General features: G+C 45.4%; 1 protein-coding gene across 2 annotated transcripts in view; it reads left to right on the forward strand.

Annotated features, from left to right (window-relative positions):
- LOC143928452 (F-box only protein 31-B-like) overlaps window positions 1-21281 on the forward strand; it is a 71889-nt gene that overhangs the window by 13154 nt on the left and 37454 nt on the right. The gene's annotated exons all lie outside the window — the stretch shown is intronic.

Raw genomic sequence — 21281 nt, forward strand, 5'->3', positions numbered from 1 at the left:
TCCAGATGGAATGTTTATCCCCTTCCCCAGATGTGCGTGCTTGGCTTCCGGGGGGTATACCGGGATGATGCCCGCACCTGCAGGCATCATCCCGGTACCGTTTTTTTTCAGCGGGCGATTGGCTATCCAGCCATAACAACCGAATCTGCTAAAAGCCGCTCGGCTGTTATGCCGGAGGAGCGGGCTGTTACCGGTGCTCCCGCTCGATCGGGAGCACCGATTCCACGTCTGATGCCTCCGGCTGCTGGTGAGGAACTGGAACAAAGCCGTAATTGGCTTCGTTCCAGTCTCCTCATAGTAAACACGGAAGCGACGTCATGACGTCACTTCCCGTTTACTCTGCTGCCAATGGCGCCGGTTTTAAAAAGATATACGGTATTCAGAATTGCTGTTTTCGGCGATCTGAATACATTGAAGTGTAAAGGAGGGGTGGGGGGTCTTTTAGAAATAAACAAATATGGCCGCTTAGAAATTGGATGAAAGGTTTAGCACTGGGAAATTAAATTGTGCATTTTATATACAACTATACCATAGTTTTCTTTTATATACAACTATACATTTGGGAAATTAATTTGTGCTTGTTATATACAACTATATGTAGCACTAACCCCCGAAGGAGCTGCTGGTTATTTTTGGGCTTACCGTTACCTTCCGTTCTCCTTGTAGCACGTCCAGGGGATGTCCCGTGGCAGATGGCCTATAACTCGAGACTGACAACAGGTCCACTTGAATGGATTTTATTTGCAAAACTCAGACAATTGAACAGTCTTTTAACTTGGGATCAGAGGGTTGGAAAGAGGGTTCAGGTACCCTTAGTGTCAAAGTCAGGAAAAACGTTGAAGAACGTGCTTACTCTGACTGCATCCAGAGAATAGCCATTCGCAACGGGATGATCACTCAGGTTGGACAGTCCTTCTCTCACAAGGCCTAGCCGCCAACTTGGTGCTTACTCAGGAACAAGTCTCTGCCACAGACATTGTTGTAGAAACGTACAAAATAATGTCTCTGACACAGACGTTGCTGTAGAACCCGTAGGAAAACTAAGCTGGAGAACACTTGTAGGATACCTGGATCTCTCAACCTACTTGACGATATCCACAAGACCAGATTCTCTTGGTTACTTCAGCCCTTCCAGGCTCTTGCTAAGAAAACCAACCTGTACGTGGTGTTCTTCTGAAGAGTCTTCCCCTGGAATGCTGGAAGTATACTGGGTCTCTCCCGAACCGGAGACGACACCAAACCACCTCAGAATCCTTCCTTAGTTTCCTTGCCTCAGGCTAGCCAGCCCCAAGACATTAAAGTCGGGTGGATTTGCACCCCAGGCCATAGCTTTCTTGGGGGCTGGTCTGGAGGACCAGGACCATGAAGTCAGCACATCATTCTGGACCAGAACCCCGAACCACGTGTCCTCTGCATATTAAATACCCTCTCCCAGAGAGCACCACTCCCACTGGGTATGCTCCGAGAGACAGCAACTTAAGCACCTGACCAGACCATAGTTCCATGCCTGCCAGAGGAGACAGTGCCCCCTGTAGCCAGGCTGAACATCTCACAGTCCAGTCAGACTGATGCAGAGGCCCAATTTAGATAATTATACCCAAACCAAACTGCAGTTTAGGCCACTTTAACTTTAGAACAATGCATAGTGCGTGCTCTTCAGGAGCCGCTGCTACATATACTATAGTTTTTTTTTTTATATACAACTATACAACTAATATATAAATATACATATAATATATTTAGTAGCTGAGCTGCCCACCCTGAGCTGGTCTGCTAAAGGTGGGGGGGGGGGGGGGTGCAGCTGCACACATCTATTTTTATATATAATATACACATAGTAGCTGAGCTGCCCCCCAAGCTGATCTGATAACGGGGGTGCTGCTGGACACAGCTATAATATATATATGTACAGTAGCTGAACCTCCAACTCTGAGCTGGTCTGATAAGGGGAGTGACACCGGGTTTTTACACACCAGGTGACACCAAACCTAGTGACACCACTGGGCTTGTCTCAGCTTGGTGAATTTAAACAAGAAAAAGGATCTTTTTTTGCCGCACATCCTACAAAATCTAGTCATGGAGGTCCCCCAAGGCTGAGTCCAGTGGACAGGGCGAAACATGTCAGAGCGGGCAAGGCCTGGATGGATTCTGAGCTGAGACTGTTGCTACCATCACTACCTATGGGTTTTGTTGGATGTGCGGGAATGATCCTTCTCCTTGTTTGCATATTTCAGAGGAAATTGAGATATTCACGTATTTATTTCATTGGTGAGTCAGTCTATTTCTTGGCCTATTCCTCTTTGTTTCGGCCTCCCATCTTTTTTTTCTTGCGCAGTTAGCACTTCATGTGCAATTCATTGAGGGTCACACATCATCCCCATCTATTCTGATTTTCATGGCAGTTTCCATTGGCTTTCTTTCTTTAGCCACTTTCAGACAGGACCATTTTGCTGGCTTAAGACCAGACTCGCACTTTTTGCGATTCAGCACTGCGTCGCTTTAACTGACAATTGTATGGTCGTGCGACGTGGCTCCCAAACAAAATTGACGTCCTTTTTGTCCTACAAATAGAGCTTTCTTTTGGTGGTATTTGATCACCTCTGCGTTTTTTTTTGTGTGCTATAAACAAAAAAAAGCGTCAATTTTGAAAAAAACGCATTATATTTTACTTTTTGCTATAATAAATATTTGCCAAAAATATATATATAAAAAAACATTTTTTTTCCTCATTTTAGGCCGATACGTATTCTACATGTTTTTGGTAAAAAAAAATCGCAATAAGTGATAATTGATTGGTTTGCGCAAAATATATAGCATTTACAAAATAGGGAGTTTAGATAGTTTTATAGCATTTTTATTAATTTTTTTTTTTACTATTAATGGCGGCGATCATCGATTTTTTTTTTTATTTTTTTTTATTGGGACTGCGACATTATGGTGGACAAATCAGACATTGTTGACACATTTTTGGGACCATTGTCATTTATACAGCAATCAGTGCTATACAAATGCACTGATTCCTGTGTAAATGACACTGGCAGTGAAGGGGTTGACCAGGGGGTGGCAGTGTAGGGGTTAAGTGTGTCCTAGGGGCGTGTTACTAACTGTGGGGGGCTGGGCTGTGTGTTAGTGAACACCGATCTCTGCTCCAATAACAGGGAGCAGAGATCAGTATCACTTGTTGCTAGGCAGAACGGGGAGATATTTACTTCCGCATCTCCCCCTTCAGCTTCCCCGTGAGACGATCGCAGGTATCCCTGCGGCGATCGAGTCCGCGGGACCCGCGACCAGACCCACGGGGGTCCCGAACGGCGTCCCACGCACGTGATTGCATGGCGGCATTCTTAAAGGGACGTACCTGTACGCCCATATGCCTGTCAGTGCCATTCTGCCGACATACATCGTCATGGAAGTGGGAAGTGGTTAATTTTCGACCTTAGTAACCTTCTTTTACCTTCATACTCCTCTTGGTACTACCAGCTCCTCCTGAGCTCTCGGGAGTGAAATGGCCCACAGAGTAAAGAGTAATGAGCTTCTTCTTTTTGCTTGGTGTCCATCCTCTGAGGAAAGGGCTTCTACAACAGAGGCCTGCTATGCATTGCAGTTAAACATTCCCTTTTAGGAGGCCTACATTTACAGCCGTGTCTCCTCCTTTCTATGGCTCCCCTCTAAGGATTCAGTCACACATATCTTCCCAAATCCAGGCTTTGTCTGCTATGCCCTCTGCCTCTTTAGATAACCCATTGTGCTCTGGGAATGTATTTACTTGTCATCTGATGTTTATTGACAACAGTAAAATTGTATATGCATAATATAAGTTGTATCTAATAGCAGTGTACAAAGAAGGACAGCTACAGCAGTTTAGAACTAGCTTTTGAAGTAAGGTGCACATGGAAGGGCTTTGCACAACACAAAAACAAAAGATTTCCCAGCACACTTACCAGCTTGCCTGCAAATAAATCCAAAAATGCACAATCTAACACTTGACATTAAAAACAGAGGTCTTAGTTGCACACATTTGCAAATGGGGAAGCTGCACTGCTTTGCCAAGGCTGCTCTGTAAAGTGCGAGGTCCTAAGGCCTCGTTCACACAAGGCGTATGAATCCATACCCCGTGTGAGGGCAGTGGGTACAGGCACTCCATGCATCCCCGTGCAGGCAGTCACATTGCACACATTTGCAAATGTATGTGGAAGCTGCACTGCCTCGTCAAGGCTCCTCTGTACAGTGCAGTTTTTTTTTTTTTTTTTTTTTGTGTTTTTTTTGTGTGATTATCCAGACCCGTGTAGATGTAGAGGAAGGCGAAAAAAACCCTGATAAAGCATGGTGTCATTTGCTCTAACAGGGAAAAAATTCCTTCCTGACCCCCGAAGGCGATCGGATTACTCCCTGTATTATACATCTGTGGGTGGACATTACAATGTCTTTTGATGGTTTTCAATTTAAAACAGCTTGTTTGATGAATATCAAAAAGTAATGTACAAAAATGAGGAATCTTTGTTCATCAGGATCTTTGAATATGATATCAATGTCTTTACAGATGAACTGTCCTCCCCAAATTTCTCATGAATATATCGGTATATAGATCCAATCCATCATGTCACATCAAGAACTATTGTCCAAATATGGGAGGAATCTTCATCATCATATCCATCCACCTCTTTAATGCTGGATTCACACATATGCAGTTTTAGTGCTATTTGCAGTTTGCAGATTTGCACTACAGTCCATTTAACATTGTTTCCTATGGAACACATTCTGTAGTGCAAAATGCAAAGAGCACTAGAAATGCATAGGTGTGAATCCAGCCTACGGGGACGCAGCGGCTGGACAAACACAGCCCTAATTTAACAGGTGTGCAGGAGTGGGTGAGTGGCCCTGAATGCACACAAATTAGGACCTGTGTTCCCCGGCTGCCCGGCTGCTCCGTCCCCATAGCGTAACATAGGCTGTCAGCACCCTGCTGTGGGTGAGCTTGCTGGTTGGCATCCTGCTGTGGGTGGGTTATTGGCCGGCACCTTGATGCAGGTGGGCTTGCTGGCTGCCACCCTGATGCGGGGAGGCTTGCTGGCTGACACCCTTATGTGGGGGCTTGCTGGCTGGCACCCTGATGTTGGTGGGCTTGCTGGCTGGCACCCTGATGTTGGTGGGCTTGCTGGCTGGCACCCTGATGTTGGTGGGCTTGCTGGCTGCCACCCTGATGCGGGGAGGCTTGCTGGCTGACACCCTTATGTGGGGGCTTGCTGGCTGGCACCCTGATGTTGGTGGGCTTGCTGGCTGGCACCCTGATGTTGGTGGGCTTGCTGGCTGGCACCCTGATGTTGGTGGACTTGCTGGCTGGCACCCTGATGTTGCTGGGCTTGCTGGCTGGCACCCTGATGTTGCTGGGCTTGCTGGCTGGCACCCTGTTAGAGAAATTAAGTATTATACCTCTAAATGTCAACTATGAATATGCATAGAAATATAGCTTTATCTTAATTAAGTTTAAAATGCTTAGAAATATGTTTTATATAACCCTATTATACTTCAATATGCTGAATAATCATATAACTATGAAAATGCTTACATTAGCAGAAATTGAAAAACACATAGCTCACATCAATGCCAATGATGGATGCATGGATTTTTGAAGCCTGAACGTACATGTAACCATTTCTCTTGAATATGGAATTAATGTCTTACCTTGACTTGAGAGACGGTCTGATTATTCTCCAACACACCCTGCTGTGGGTGGACTTGCTGGCTGGCAGGCACCCTGTTGCAGGTGGGCTTCATGGCTCGCACTCTGCTGTGGGTGGACTTGCTGGCTGGCAGGCACCCTGTTGAAGGTGGGCTTCATGGCTCGCACTCTGCTGTGGGTGGACTTGCTGTCTGGCAGGCACCCTGTTGCAGGTGGGCTTCATGGCTCGCACTCTGCTGTGGGTGGACTTGCTGGCTGGCAGGCACCCTGTTGCAGGTGGGCTTCATGGCTCGCTGGCTGGCAGGCACCCTGTTGCAGGTGGGCTTCATGGCTCGCACTCTGCTGTGGGTGGCTCCTCTGTACAGTGCAGTTTTTTTTTTTTTCATCTGTATCTTCTGAGGATGATATCAATGTCTTTACAGATGAATTGTCCTCTCCGTATCTCTCATGAATATATGGGTATAGCAGTACAATCCACGTATTATGTCACATCAAGAACTATTGTCCAAATATGACCAATCTTCATCATGTCCATCCACCCTTGGGCTTTCTGGCTTGCAGCCTGCTGTGGCTGGCTGGCTGGCCTCCCTGCTGTGGGTGGGCTTGCTAGCTGGCCTCCCTGCTGTGGGTGGGCTTTCTGGCTTGCAGCCTGCTGTGGCTGGCTGGCTGGCCTCCCTGCTGTGGGTGGGCTTGCTGGCTGGCCTCCCTGCTGTGGGTGGGCTTGCTGACTGGCCTCCCTGCGTTGGGTGGGCTTTCTGGCTGGCACCCTGCTGTGAATGGGCTTTCTGTCTGGCACCCTGCTGTGGGTGGGCTTGCTGACTGACACCTTGCTGTGGGTGGATGGCTGGCTGACACCTTGCTATGGTTGGCTGGCTGGCACCCTGATATGGGTGGGCTTGCTGGCTGGCACCCTGATGTTGGTGGGCTTGCTGGCCGGCACCCTGATGTTGGTGGGCTTGCTGGCTGGCACCCTGATGTTGGTGGGCTTGCTGGCTGGCACCCTGATGTTGGTGGGCTTGCGGACTGGCACCCTGATGTTGATGGGCTTGCTGACTGGCACCCTGATGTTGGTGGGCTTGCTGACTGGCACCCTGATGTTGGTGGGCTTGCTTACTGGCACCCTGATGTTGGTGGGCTTGCTGACTGGCACCCTGATGTTGGTGGGCTTGCTGACTGGCACCCTGATGTTGGTGGGCTTGCTGGCTGGCACCCAGATGTTGATGGGCTTGCTGACTGGCACCCTGATGTTGGTGGGCTTGCTGACTGGCACCCTGATGTTGGTGGGCTTGCTTACTGGCACCCTGATGTTGGTGGGCTTGCTGACTGGCACCCTGATGTTGGTGGGCTTACTGACTGGCACCCTGATGTTGGTGGGCTTGCTGGCTGGCACCCAGATGTTGATGGGCTTGCTGGCTGGCACCCAGATGTTGGTGGGCTTGCTGACTGGCACCCTGATGTTGGTGGGCTTGCTGGCTGGCACCCTGATGTTGTTGGGCTTGCTGGCTGGCACACTGATGGAACACACTCTCCACTAAACACTACACTACACTACACTACACTACACTACACTACACACTAAACACACCACACATTACACACTAAACACACCACACACGACACACCACACATGACACACGACACACGACACACCACACACTACACACACCACACACTACACACACTACACACACTACACACACACCACACTACACACTATAGGTTGATCATGTCGATGTTAGGGAATCCAGGCAAGAATACTTTCTTTCCTGGAATTTCCAATGCCTTGCCATCTATCGCTGACGGAGGAAGTCGAGAAGATGTTTCCATGTCCATGTTGGTGGGCTGTAAAATGAAAAACAAATATGAGATTCTGTATTCATAGATTTCTGACCTGAGTAAATATCAGGATATTGCTTAAAGCCCAATACCTGAAACAAGTATAAATTACCCTTGCAGTATTTGTGTGTGTGTGTGGGGGGGGGGGGGGTGGATTTTGTGCCTAGGGGTAGAGGAATAAGGTATACTAATGTATTCCTTTCTTTGGACAGCCTTCATCTATGCAACCCATCCCTCACAGACCTTCTCTAAAGCTTTCCCAGCCACGGTCACATTCTTACCCCCACATACAATGTAAGACTGATAGGCCTGTATTGTACATGATGATGCAGAGAGGTTAGGGCTAGGTCCCTCTTTCTCTGCCCCTAGAGTTTACAAGCAATAAAACATTAGAGTGCAGGGTGGGGTGGGGTTGGTGGTTGCCTATTGCGCAATCTATTTATTTTTTGAGTTGGGCTTTAACATTGACTAACTTCTTTAATACAACCTAGAACCTTCTTCCTCTTTCCATGCAGTGGAGGAGCAGATAGGATACAAATCTAGATGCAAACTACATGTCTGGTCCCATGCCTTCCACCACATCATGGTGGTCGAAGTCACATGTCCTAGACACCCCAGACATTGTATTATGAACCATTTCACCTTCTCCCTTCAACTATCACTCCCAGCTGTGCACCAATGGGGTTTATATACTAAAACTGGAGAGTGCAAAACCTGGTGCAGCTCTGCATGGTAACCAATCAGCTGACATGTTTTTGTCAAAGCTTTATTGAACAAGCAGAAAGTTAGAAGCTGATTGGCTACCATTCACAGCTGCATCAGATTTATCACTCTCCAGTTTTAGTAAATCATCCCCATTGTGTCTGATGCCTAGAAAGTTACATTCTTATTTACTTCCGTAGAAAATGAAATATTGACTGATTAGTCTGTGAGGTTTTCCTGCAGGCTGGGATATGTCTGTACCCCCTATATTAGCTGTAAGGACACAGCAATGCTCCTTACAGTGTGTAACAATCTTCTTTTTGAATCCTCATCCTATAAAGATTTGTGTACTTACCGGACCTACAGAGAAAGGGGGCCGTCCTTTCCCTTGTTCCATCGACTTCCAATTGATGAACCTCATGAATGGATGCCGTCTTATGTCGCTGCCAACTCCAAGCCTCTTCTCCGGACATTTGCATAGCAGCTATAAAAGAGAAATTAAGAGTTATTTTGAGTTCATTTTGCACTTTTTAGAAAAGAAAAAAAAAACTTTGACTACAGTGCGTCTCCTCCTGGGCGGTCCTTTCACCCATTGGAGGATCATAGCATGTGAAGGCACATATATAGCCAAGTACAGGTGCTGGATGTCTACTGACATGGATGGAATTCATATTATATTCCAGCACAACAAATCAGTGTTGTGCTGGAATGTTATGTTATGATGTGCCGCCATTAGATGGCTTCTAACTCCCTGAGATCTTTAGATTGGTGGTGACACTTTAAGGAGAATTACAGCCACGAGAAAAGGGAGGAGATTGGATATTTTTAAAGATCTTTTTTTCTTCTCATTAACATCATTTATCAGCACCGGGCGATAAAAGCAGTTTAATGAATGGAGTTGGAATGGGTTAGAACCCCTCTGTTAGGTTGTGGTTGCTTTCTGTGTCCCCCCTTTGTGAGATTTCCATGTCCTCAGGACATGATATGAAACAAAATGTCTACAACAGGGACACAATGACGGCAGGTGATCTAATCCTCCCCACTATGTTCAAAACAATAATAAATGGGGAGGAGTTCTGCTTTAATAACCTCATACAATGTGCACATCAGCGATTGACCCCATGTGGCATCATCGTCTGAGCCCTAAGCCCCAGGATGAAGTATTCCCATTGGATCTTCACCATGGAATGAAGAAGCCAAACTACCCAACAATCCAGCTGACAACCAGAATTGGCAACACCCCTACATTATACCGCTAAAGCAGCAGCAGTAGGCCTAGAAACCTTCCCTGTGCTTCTTCAGAATTAGAAAATGTCTTGTACTTACTCCTCCCAGGAAGTGCTTCAGATGTTGGTCCATGTCCGGGGGGTAAACAGGATCTTCATAATTCACGGCCCTCCTGTATACCTGAGTGGTATCGTCACGGAATGGTACAGTTCCTGTGGCCATCTTGTATATGACAACCCCCATGGAAAACCAGTCGGGTGCAAACTGGTAGAAGTCGCCATTGATAACCTGCCAATCAGAGAAGAGAAATCAGTTACTTAGTTCCTACAAACTTAGCATCCTTTTATAAGAGAAATAATAATATATATTCATTGAACGTGTATTCTAAGGGAGGCATTTACAAAGCATCAGTATGTCCTTACTGTGGCAATAGCGCTACTTTAATAAAAATGACATTTATAAAGCACAGCGGTGGAATTGGGACTTTGAGTGCTATTACAGGGAATGGGTGTAAACATAAAAAATAAAAAAAAAACTTGAGCGAGAGCCTAGTCATGTGATTCACCCTAATCAAATCAGAGTTCTCTTTGTTATGCTAAGTATATAGAACTTCATAGGATACCACAGGCTCTACACAGTGGCATGCATTTAATGAATGGGCCGTAATTCTGCAGATTGTAACAGAGAGCAGATAGTGATATCTGCTCTCCAGTAGAAATCATTGCAACATTAACCTTGATGTAGCTTTTTAAAATTTGATATGTTTACTATTTCATATGTCCATTATTATAGATATTGTAGCTAGACTCGCTTTAAGCAAGAGGAATAGCAAAGAACAACCACTGTGCCCAACAGCTAACCAGGAGGCAGAGGCGGCATACGCAATGGCTGCCCCCATGGACATATATTAACCACTTCAGCCTGGACCATTTGGCTGGCCAAAGACCAGAGCAATTTTTGTGATTCAGCACTGCGTCGTTTTAACTGACAATTGCCGGTCATGCTATGTGGCTCCCAAACAAAATTGATGTCTTTTTTTCCCCCCACAAATAGAGCTTTCTTTTGGTGGTATTTGATCACCTCTGTGGTTTTATTTTTTGCATTAAAAACAAAAAAAGAGCAACAATTTAGAAAAATAGCTATTTTTTTTTTACTTTTTGCTATAATAAATATCCCCCAAAAAAATATAAAAACACATTTTTTCCTCAGTTTAGGCTATATATTCTTCTACATGTTTTTGGTAAAAAAAAAAATCACAATAAGCGTTTGATTGGTTAACCACTAGGGGGCTAGGAAGGGGGTTAAGTGTGTCCTAGGGATGTGTTCTAACTGTTAGGGGGTGTGGCTATGAGTGGCACGTCACTGATCGCTGCTCCCTATAGCAGATGAACAGTGACAGGTCACTAGGAAGAACGGGGAGAAGTTGTGTTTACACTGACATCTCCCTATTCTTCAGCTCCATGACATGATCGCGGGACACCGTCGGACATCGAGTTTGCGGGTCCCGTGGGCATGATCTTGGAGCTTGCACGCGACCACACAACAGCAAATTTAAAGGGACGTACCTCTACGCCCATTTGCCTATCCGTGCCATTGTGTTGACGTATATGTTCGTGCGGTGGTCAGCAAGTGGTTAACATATTTTTTTAAAATAATTTTAAGAGCTTAATGATTCCCAATCAGGTGTTTTACATTGCAGTGTTCTGTATGCAATCTAAAATGTTTATATTACAAGTATCAGAGGGATAGTGATTGGATTGTGATATGCTGAATAGATGAGGTCTAGTGTTGGGTAAAAAGAGCGTGACTTACTTCTGGCGCTATGTATCCAATCGTTCCGGCTACGCCCGTCACCTTCCTATTACCAAACAGATCCATTTCTGCCAATCCATAGTCTGCAATACGGACGTGACCTTCATTGTCCATTAAGATGTTGCTCAACTTGAGGTCTCTATGAACTATGCCACGTCCGTGGAGGAACTCAAGTCCGCAGGCTATTTCCGCCGCAATGAATCTATAAAAGAGAAAAATTCATTAGATTTTACAGTGATTAGACTTAAGTATAAACATTATCCATGGGCAGGGGGAGGGAGTACCTGGCTCTATCCCATTACCGGTCCCAACTTTGAGCTTGTTTAGGTTACCGTACGGTCGGAGTTCTGGGCATGGCACCTGCTCACCATTTCTGGTTTTACCAGATTCTGGAGTCTCCTGGGAGAACCCATTGGTAGGATCCAGGCTGTAAACATGCTTGTCACAGCAATAGGCATGTGACCGGTACTATAAGACCCCAAGTCTCTCCTCTGCCCTTAACAGCATTCACAACACCGAGATCTGAGTTTTTGAATGATTTTGATTTCTTAAATATGTCAGGTCTCAATGTCATCACATCCGTGGTACCATAGCGGAGAGCCGATCGATCACGATCACAGCTTTGTTCAGCTGTCTGACCAGCCAGTAGACGTGCCGGCTGGTCGCCTGGGTCTCCCGGTATGATGAGAGAGCCTGAGAAATCTGTGGTAGGTGCCGGGAGTGGAGGAAGTCCCCTCCTGCTGCATGTAAAACCAATCCAGCTGTTAGACCGCCACCTCTAAAAAGCAGTACCAGGGTTATGAGGTACCAGTACATCATTGGTCCAGAAGTGTTAACCCCTTCGTGCTGGTGGTATGCATATATGTGGCCTCTAGGTGGGTGGGAATTAATGCTGAGAGGCCGCATATATGGGTGCCAGAATGTAAACAGAGCTGTCCTGAGGATGCACTCCCGGCACAGTTACTGCTGCCTAAAGGAAAGCTCCCGATATCTACATGCGATTGGGAGCTCTCTGATCATGTGACCACTGTGACAGCTAATCATGGCGGCGGTCAGATGATCAGAAACCCAGCTCCATCTCCCGGCAAACCTCTTAGAGAACGTTACTAGGTGACTCTGGACTGTCTCCATCTCCTTCCCCACATGGTGCAATCACTGCCGCTTTGGAGAAACTGGGATTGCAGAATGCCATGTGTGTGAACAGTCTACTTGGAACACCAACCCTACTATAATATAGCGTATCTAAGCTTGGGAGAGGCGCGGGGTCCACCAATTTTTGGCGGGACGGAGTGACATTACTCTAAAGTATCTACGTCAGATCTGGGTGGACTGATGTAGCTACGCATTCTAATGGAGTCCAATGTAATTCTAAACTCCTAAAAGCCTGGATTGTAAAGCAACATATCTTATAAAGATTACTTTCTATTCTATTCTCATTGTGGTGATGAGACTTACCTTATGACGGAAATAGGAAGAGGGAAATGTTTATTGGTGAAATCAAACAGATCCCCTCCAGAGACGTATTCCATAGCGAAACAGGCAGAATGGCGGGTCTGAAAAGTGGTGTAAAGTTGGGTGAGGAATGGACACCCTGCCGCCATCTGCATGACCTTCTGCTCTGTTTCAATGGCGCTACGTTGATCTGAAGTCTTCACTACAGACTTGATGGCCATGATCTTCTTGGCTGCAGAATGAGTTGCCAGAAAGACCTGTCCGAATCCGCCTTCTCCGAGCAGGCGGTGCAATATGAAGGGTGACTGGCTGTCGCCGTGTGATGGTATTGATTGGACATTTCCTGCTGTGACAAGTTTGATGTTTCTAGTGTCACAGCTCGGGGGAGTGACAAGAGGCGGGACTTCTGCTGCTGCAATCCTCAGAGGCTTTCTAGCTGGTGCGGCATTTCTCATGATCTTTCTAATCGCTGAAATATTTCTCATGCCCTCTCTAGTGTCACAGCCGGGGGGAGTAACAAGAGGCGAGACTTCAGCGGCGACGGCAATTTTCATGGGCTTTCTAGCTGGCGCGGCATTTTTCATGATCTTCCTAATGGCTGCAATATTTCCCCTGATGTTATTAGGGACACAGCTCTGGGGAGTCCTCACAGATGATATGGTGTGGACTACATCCCTCTCATGATCCAGAAAGCCATTAAATGGCTCAGGTCTTATCTCTGGAATCATGCTTTCCATTATAAATGGTCTCATTTCACTGGTTAAAAACACAGTGAAAATCATACGCTAGAAGAAGAAATCTCTTAGGAGCTCAGAATAGGTCTTCACACCAAGAGAAGTCAGACTCTTCTGAGCTCCACAGGTGTGAGACTGCTTTTTATAGCGGCACTGCCAATGACATCCTAGAGCTGGTCACACTGACCAATCACATCGCAGTGCTTGTCACGCCGGCCAATCAAATCACAGTGCTGGTCACCGTGACTCCTCCCCTAAGTTGGCAAAAAGCCAGCCAGTACAGTCACATGACCTCAGCCAGTACATTTCTGGATTTCAACTGTCAACTGTCAGATTTCAAATTTTCTCTATTCTGTGGGGGAGGGGAGGATGAGATGACTGCTGAGATTTACATTTCTGCAATAAACAAGTTTATTTCTGTTTTACTTCCCATAAATAGATAGATAGATAAATGTAAAAAAATTACAAATAACAAGAAAAACGACCCCATCCATGAAATGTGATGTCCTCATATTGACAAATTTCACAAAGATAACACACCAGGATAAGGATCCTTCTCCCCCTGTCATCTCCAGAAGGTTTTAACCCTTTCATGACCAGAACATTTTTGCTATTTAGCACTGTTCTAATTCAATTGGCAATTACATCATTATGCAACACTGTATACAAATGAAATTTTCTTTTGGTGGTATTTGATCTCCACTGGTATTTTTTATTATATAAATAAAAAAACAGAATATTCAAATAAATGTAAAAAAGACCAAAAAAAAAGTTTCAGTTATAAAACATATCTAATAATATAGTTTTAAAAAAAATCTTCATAAATTTAGATCAAAATGCATTCTGCTACTTGTCTTCGCTATAAAAAAAAAAGATGTATATTAATTGTTTTCTTACTTATAGCATTTACAATATTTTTGTTAAAAAAAATGAAAAAAGACTAAAAATGAAAAAAAATATTTTTTTTTACTTTCTGCTATAAATCATATCCAATAAGTATATATATTTTTGGTAAAAAAAAAAGCCAAAATGTTGAAAAACAATATTTATTATTTTTTTTATGAAAAAACACCAAAAATTCAAAAAAGGAATATTTTTTATTTTTGTTTATAAAACATATCCAATAAAATTATTTAAAAAAATGTAATTTCTTCATCAATTTAGGCCAATATGTATTCATATTTTTGGTAAAAAAAAAAAAAAAATCCCAATAAGCGTATATTGATTGGTTTGCGCAAAGTTTATAGCTTCTATAAACTATGGGACATTTTTATTAATTTATTTTTAGTAGTAATGGCAGCGATTCGCGACTTCGAGCGGCACTGGAATATTGCAGCGGCCATTTGTGACATCTAACTGACAATTTTTGGGGACTAGTGAGGCTAATACAGTGATCAGTGCTAAAAAATATGCACTGTCACTGTACTAATGACATTGGCTTAGAACGGGTTAAACATCAGAAGTGATCAAAGGGTTAAATGCGTGCCTGACCAGAGTTTTACTACGGTGGGGGAGGTGGTTGTACTAGGGGAAGGCATGGATCATTGTACTACTCTGGGGAAGTGATCATTATTATTATTATTATTTTATTTTTTTTACACATTATGTTTGCATATAGCAATGAATTTTGTTACTTTAACCACTTGGGTACCGCGCTATTGCCGAATGACGGCATTAGCGCGGACCTAGATTTCCGGGACTACGTCTATTGACGTCGTCCCGGTTACGAGCGGCCTGCGCGCCCCCTGAGGGGCGCGCGCGGCGCGCTCTGTGATCGGCGAGTCTATGAGACTCGCCTGATCACCGATCCGTGCAAGGGGTCGATCCCGACCCCTTATCACGTGATCAGCTGTCAGCCAATGACAGCTGATCATGTGATAGAACGGAGCCGGTAATCGGCTATTATTCCTCCTCGCGCTGACAGCGCGAGGAGAAAAAAAAAAAGCCGATCACCGGCGGCCGTGATCGGGACATCAGTCCCGATCACGGCCAGCAATGCAAGTCACCACATGCCACCTGCCAATGCCCACCTGCCTCCCGCAGTGCCATCCTGAAGGATAAATAAAAGTAAAAGTAAGTGCCCCCCGTCTGTGCCCACAGTGCCACCCACAGTGCCACCCACAGTGCCACCCACAGTGCTACCCCACAGTGCCACCCAATCTGCCTCAAAGGTGCTGCACCCCAGTGCCGCCCATCAGTGCCCAGCAGTGCCGCCCATCAGTGCCCAGCAGTGCCGCCCATCAGTGCCCAGCAGTGCCACCTATCAGAGCCACCTATCAGTGCCACCTATCAGTGCCCATCAGTCCCATCTATCTGTGGTACCTATCAGTGCCCATCCGTGCCACTTATCCGTGCCACCCATCCGTGCCATTTTATCTGTGCCCATCAGTGCCGCCTTATCTGTGCCCATCGGTGCCGCCTTATCTGTGCCTATTAGTGCCGCCTTAACTATGCCTATCAGTGCCCACCAGTGCAGCCTATCAGTGCCCACCAATGCAGCCTATCAGTGCCCACCAATGCAGCCCATCAGTGCCCACCAATGCAGCCTATCAGTGCCGCCTAATCAGCGCACTTCAATGAAGGAGAAAAATTACCCGTTTGCAAAATTTTATAACAAACTATTAAAACATGATTTTTTTTTGCATCTTTTTTTGTTTGTTTAGCAAAAAATAAAACTCCGAGCTGTAACTAAATACCACCAAAAGAAAGCTCTATTTGTGGGAAAAAAATGATAAAAATTTCATTTGGGTACAGTGTTGTATGCCCGCGCAATTGTGATTCAAAGTGTATCAGCGCTGAAAGCTGAAAATTGGTCTGGGACTGAGGGGGGTTTAAGTGCCCAGTAAGCAAGTGGTTAAGCAAGAAATTTACTGAATGAAAGAATGAAATGGATTTGTTTAGTTTATTTTGTTGTGATTGGCCCCAGTCTACTCCATGTGATCACTGTGACTAATCTCAGCTAACTTTTGGTTACAGCGGTCACATGGTACTGACAGCGGACCGGTACACTGATCAGTCATCAGCTGTGTCTGGTAGAGACAGTCGGTGACAGATCGCACCGCAGCACGCCCCCGCGTCATATGATGTCCACCCAAAGCGACAAATAGCTGCCCCCCCCCCAGGCATCTTTCTGCCAGAGGCCGGACGGCAACGGATTAAGCAAATCCTTTTGTGTGAATGTTTTTGTTGATTTCCTTACTGGAGATCCTGCCAGTAATGGCAGTTTTCTTAACCGCTTCAATACCAGGAATTTACCCCCCTTCCTGACAAAGTAAATTTTCAGCTTTCTGAGCTGTCGCTGTTTGAATGACAATTGCGCGGTCGTGCTACACTGTACCCAAACAGAATTGTTATCATTTTGTTCCCACAAATAGAGATTTCTTTTGGTGGCATTTGATCATCTCTGCAGTTTTTATTTTTTGCTAAACAAATAAAAAAAAGACTGAACATTTTGAAAAAAAAATAAGTTTTGCTTTTTTGTTTCTGTTATAAAATGTTGTAAATAAGTAAGTCCTCTCCTTGACTGATAAGGCGGCACTCAGGGGCACTGATAAAGCAGCACAGATGAGGTGGCACCAGTGAGTGGCACTGACGATGGGCACTTATATGCAGCACTGATGGGTGCCACTAATATACAGCACTGATGGGCATTGATAGGCAGGACTGATCGGAACTTGTTGGAGGTACTGGTGGGCACTGATAGGTGGCACTGGGCACTGAAAGGCTGCAAAGAGGGGTACTTATGGGTGGCACTGATAGGGGCACTGCTGGCCACTGATATGCGGCACTGATGGGCATTGATATGTGGCACTGATGGGCACTGATACATGGCACTGATAGGCATCCCTGGTGGCACTGGCAGTGGTAGGCATTGTGAGTGGGCACTGATTGCCAGCTGCCTGGGCATTGATTGGCAGCTGCCTTGACACAGATTTGCATTTCCCTGGTGGTCTGGGGGTGCATACCTGGTGTTCCAGTGTGGATGGTCATCCTGGTGGTCCTGGGCAGGATCCGAGGGGGGGCAGGACTGATAAACAATCAGCACAGACCCCCCTGTTAGGAGAGCAGCCGATCGGCTCTCCTCTGCTCACGTCTATCAGACACGAGTGAGGAAAAGCCGATCAACAGCTCTTCCTGTTTACATCGTGATCAGCAGTGATTGGACATGGCTGATCACGTGGTAAAGAGTCTCCATTGGAGGCTCTTTACTGAGATCGGTTTAGCGGTGTGTCAGACTGACACACCGCACCACCAATCACCGCGATGCGCTCGGCTGCTGTTATCCTGCTGAACATCATATGACGCCCAGTCAGGATAACCCAACCACCGCCCAGCCGTCATTTTGCTATAGGCCGGGCGGGAAGTGGTTAAAGTGGAACTAAACTCTTCTTTCCTTTACAGCCAGGGGAGCTGCCATCTTAGCCTCTGTTTGATCTGCAGCTGCCATGATGCTGCACATGTGATCAGATGTGTCACCAGTCATTTGATGGCTTAATAGTTCAGTTGAGAGCACAAGCAACTGTGTCAGTTAGCATTATTGACACGCTTTAAATGTTACTGTTGGGAATCTGTTATATTGATGGGTTTAGGCCACTTTAAGCAAATCCTTTTGTGTGAATCTTTGTTGAGTTTCTTACCTGGAGATCCTGCCAGTAACAGCATTTCCTGATGGGGACTTACAATGCTAAGACACTACTTTGCTATTAGCAGCAGCGTTGTCTTGCTGTGTGCACCCTGCCATTGGGCCATTGGGCTGTCTATCATGTACTGTATACAACCCAACAGCCAACTGAAGTAGCTTCCATGGCCAGGTGACAACGCTGATGTAAATTGTGGCTTAGGGTTGTCATCCTGCAACAGGAAGTGCTGCTGCTACTGGCTGGGCCTCCAGGGAAGTAACTTTGTAAAATACAGAGCATCCGGAAAGTATTCACAGCCCTTCACTTTTTCCACATTTTGTTATGTTACAGCTTTATTCCAAAATGGATTAAATGTATTATTTTCCTCAAAATTCTAGAAACAATACCCCATAATGACATCATGAAAGAAGATTGCTTGAAATATTTGCAAATTTATTAATAATAAAAAACGAAAAAAAATCCCATGTACAGAAGTATTCACAGCCTTTGCCTTGACACTTACAATTGCGCTCAGGTGCGTCCTGTTTCCACTATTCTTGAGATGTTTATACAACTTGATTGGAGTCCACCTGTGATAAATTCGGTTGATTGGACATGCACACACACCTGTCTATATAAGGTCCCACAGTTAACAGTGCATGTCAGAGCACAAACCAAGCCATGAAGTCCAAGGAATTGTCTGTAGACCTCCAAGACAGGGTTGTTTTGAGGCACAGATCTGGAGAAGGGTACAGAAAAATTTCCACAGCATTGAAGGTCCCAATGAGCACAGTGGTCTCCATCAACTAGTAAATGGAAGAAGTTTGGAACCACCAGGACTCTTTTTGGAGAGTGGGCTTCCCGACAAAGCTGAGCGATCGGAGGAGAAGGGCCTTAGGGATGTGACCAAGAACCCGATGGTCACTCTGACAGCGCTCCAGTGTTTCTCTATGGAGAGAGGAGAACCTTCCAGAAGAACAACCATCTCCACCAATCAGACCAGACGGAAGCCACTCCTCAGTAAAAGGCACACAACTAGAGTTCGCCAAAAGTCACCTGAAGGACTCGCAGACCATGAGAAACAAAATTCTCTGGTCTGATTAAACAAAGATTGAACTCTTTGGCCTGAATGGCAAACGTCATGTCTGGAGGAAACCAGTCACTGCTCATCACCTGGCCAATACTATCCCTACAGTGAAGCATGGTGGTGGCTTCTGAAAATACAGATGACCTGGCTGTGACCCAGAACAAGCATGGAGCAAATGAAAGCAGATCTCCTCCTAATTTGTGTACTTGTTCTGGGTCAGTGCAAGAGAAAGGCTCAGAGCCAGAGGATCAGCATGACAGCCAGGCAGCTCGCTTTTCCAGGAGGAGAGGTTAGCAATGGCAGCTTGATGGTGATCCTAGTTCCCTGAATGTGTATGTATTACCCAAATCTATATTTATTATGTCTGGCATCAAGTCTCTCTGTATACAGTTTTCTTAAAGTGGAACTAAACCCTTCTCTCCTTTACAGCCAGGGGAGCTGCCATATTAGCTCTATTTATCTGCAGCTGCCATTATGCTGCACATGTGATCAGTTATGTCACCAGTCATTTGATGGCTTGACAGTTTGGTTGAGAGCACAAGCAACTGTGTCAGTTAGCATTATTGACACGCTTTAAATGTAACTGTTGAGAATCCGTTAAATTGATGGGTTTAGGCCACTTTAAGCAAATCCTTTTGTGTGAATCTTTTGCCGAATTTCTTACCTGGAGATCCTGCCAGTAACAGCACTTCCTGATGGGGACTTACAATGCTAAGTCACCAGTTTGCAATTAGCAGCAGTGTTGTCGGCCTGCTGTGTGCACCCTGCCATTGGGCCATTGGGCTGTCTATCATGTATACAACCCAACAGCCAACTGAAGTAGCTTCCATGGCAGGGTGACAACGGTGATGTAAATTGTGGCTTAGGGTTGTCATCTGCAACAGGAAGTGGTGTTGCTGGCAGGATCTCCAGGTAAGAAACTGTGAAATTCAATTTGTTTTGTTATAAACTGTATACAGTGAGATATGATGCCAGATATACTCAATAATTGATTTTGGGTTTCCATACACTTAGGGCCCTTTAAAACTGATCAGTTTTTGATGCACTTTTGTTGTTTAACCCCTTGGTGCCAACTGCCGCCGGTCCTTTAAAGGATTTGAACTGCTGGAAGGTGAGGCAGGGTGGGGCTTATGGTCATGTGACCAGGGCCGGACTGGGAATAAAAACCAGCCCTGGAAAGAATTCATACCAGCCCCATTGCGTTTTTTATACCAGTCCAACAGCAAACGCCATTATTTTCTTGTTCATGAAAGGGAAAACCATGCATTTTAAAGCACATTTGATTGAAGAGTGTATTTTATATATATATATATATATATATATATATATATATATATATAGATATATATATAAATGTGTGTGTGTGTGTGTATTATATATAGAGAAGACAAATATAAAAGCACATAGGGCCTTTTTAAAATGGGATTTCCCCTCACTTCCAGTTGTCTCATCAGGACAGGAAATTAATAGAAATCACTTGATCCTCATATTGTCTATTCTGTATTAAAGCGGGAGTCCGCCGGGACTCCGCGTTTTTTTTTTTTTTTTAAAGGGCAGCAGCTACAAATACTGCAGCTGCTGACTTTTAAAATAGTGACACTTACCTGTCCAGCGCGCCCGCGATGTCGGCACCCGAAGCCGATCTCTCGATCGACTCTCGGGTGCTGCCGCCGCCATCTTGGGTATGGGAATCAGGAAATTGAGCCTTTCGGCTTCATTTCCCAGTTCCCTACCGCGCATGCGCGAGTTGCGCTGCACAATAGGGATGGACCCGCTGCCTCTGGGATCCGTGTGTTTCCCAGCAGGCAGCGGGGGACTTTCGGAAAGGGGCATAATATACGCCCCTTTCCGCAGAGAGCTATCCTGGAAGTGGGTGCAGATACCTGTACTGTACAGGTATCTGCACCCCCCTCCCCCCTGAAAGGTGCCAATTGTGGCGCTGGAGGGGGGGAGGGTTCCGATGAGCGGAAGGTCCACTTTAGGGTGGACCTCCGCTTTAAATCTTGTCCCTACTGAAAATACATGTTTCCTGTTCCAAAACTAGTCATCATCATAATTTTATCATAATATCAGGAATATCATAATAAACATAATTATCAAGTATTCGCTTCCTGCTAATTTATTACATATGT

Source organism: Lithobates pipiens, unplaced genomic scaffold (assembly GCF_037356315.1).
Source record: "Lithobates pipiens isolate NorthernLeopardFrog02 unplaced genomic scaffold, aLitPip1_a1.2 Scaffold_10, whole genome shotgun sequence".
Lineage (NCBI taxonomy): Eukaryota > Metazoa > Chordata > Amphibia > Anura > Ranidae > Lithobates > Lithobates pipiens.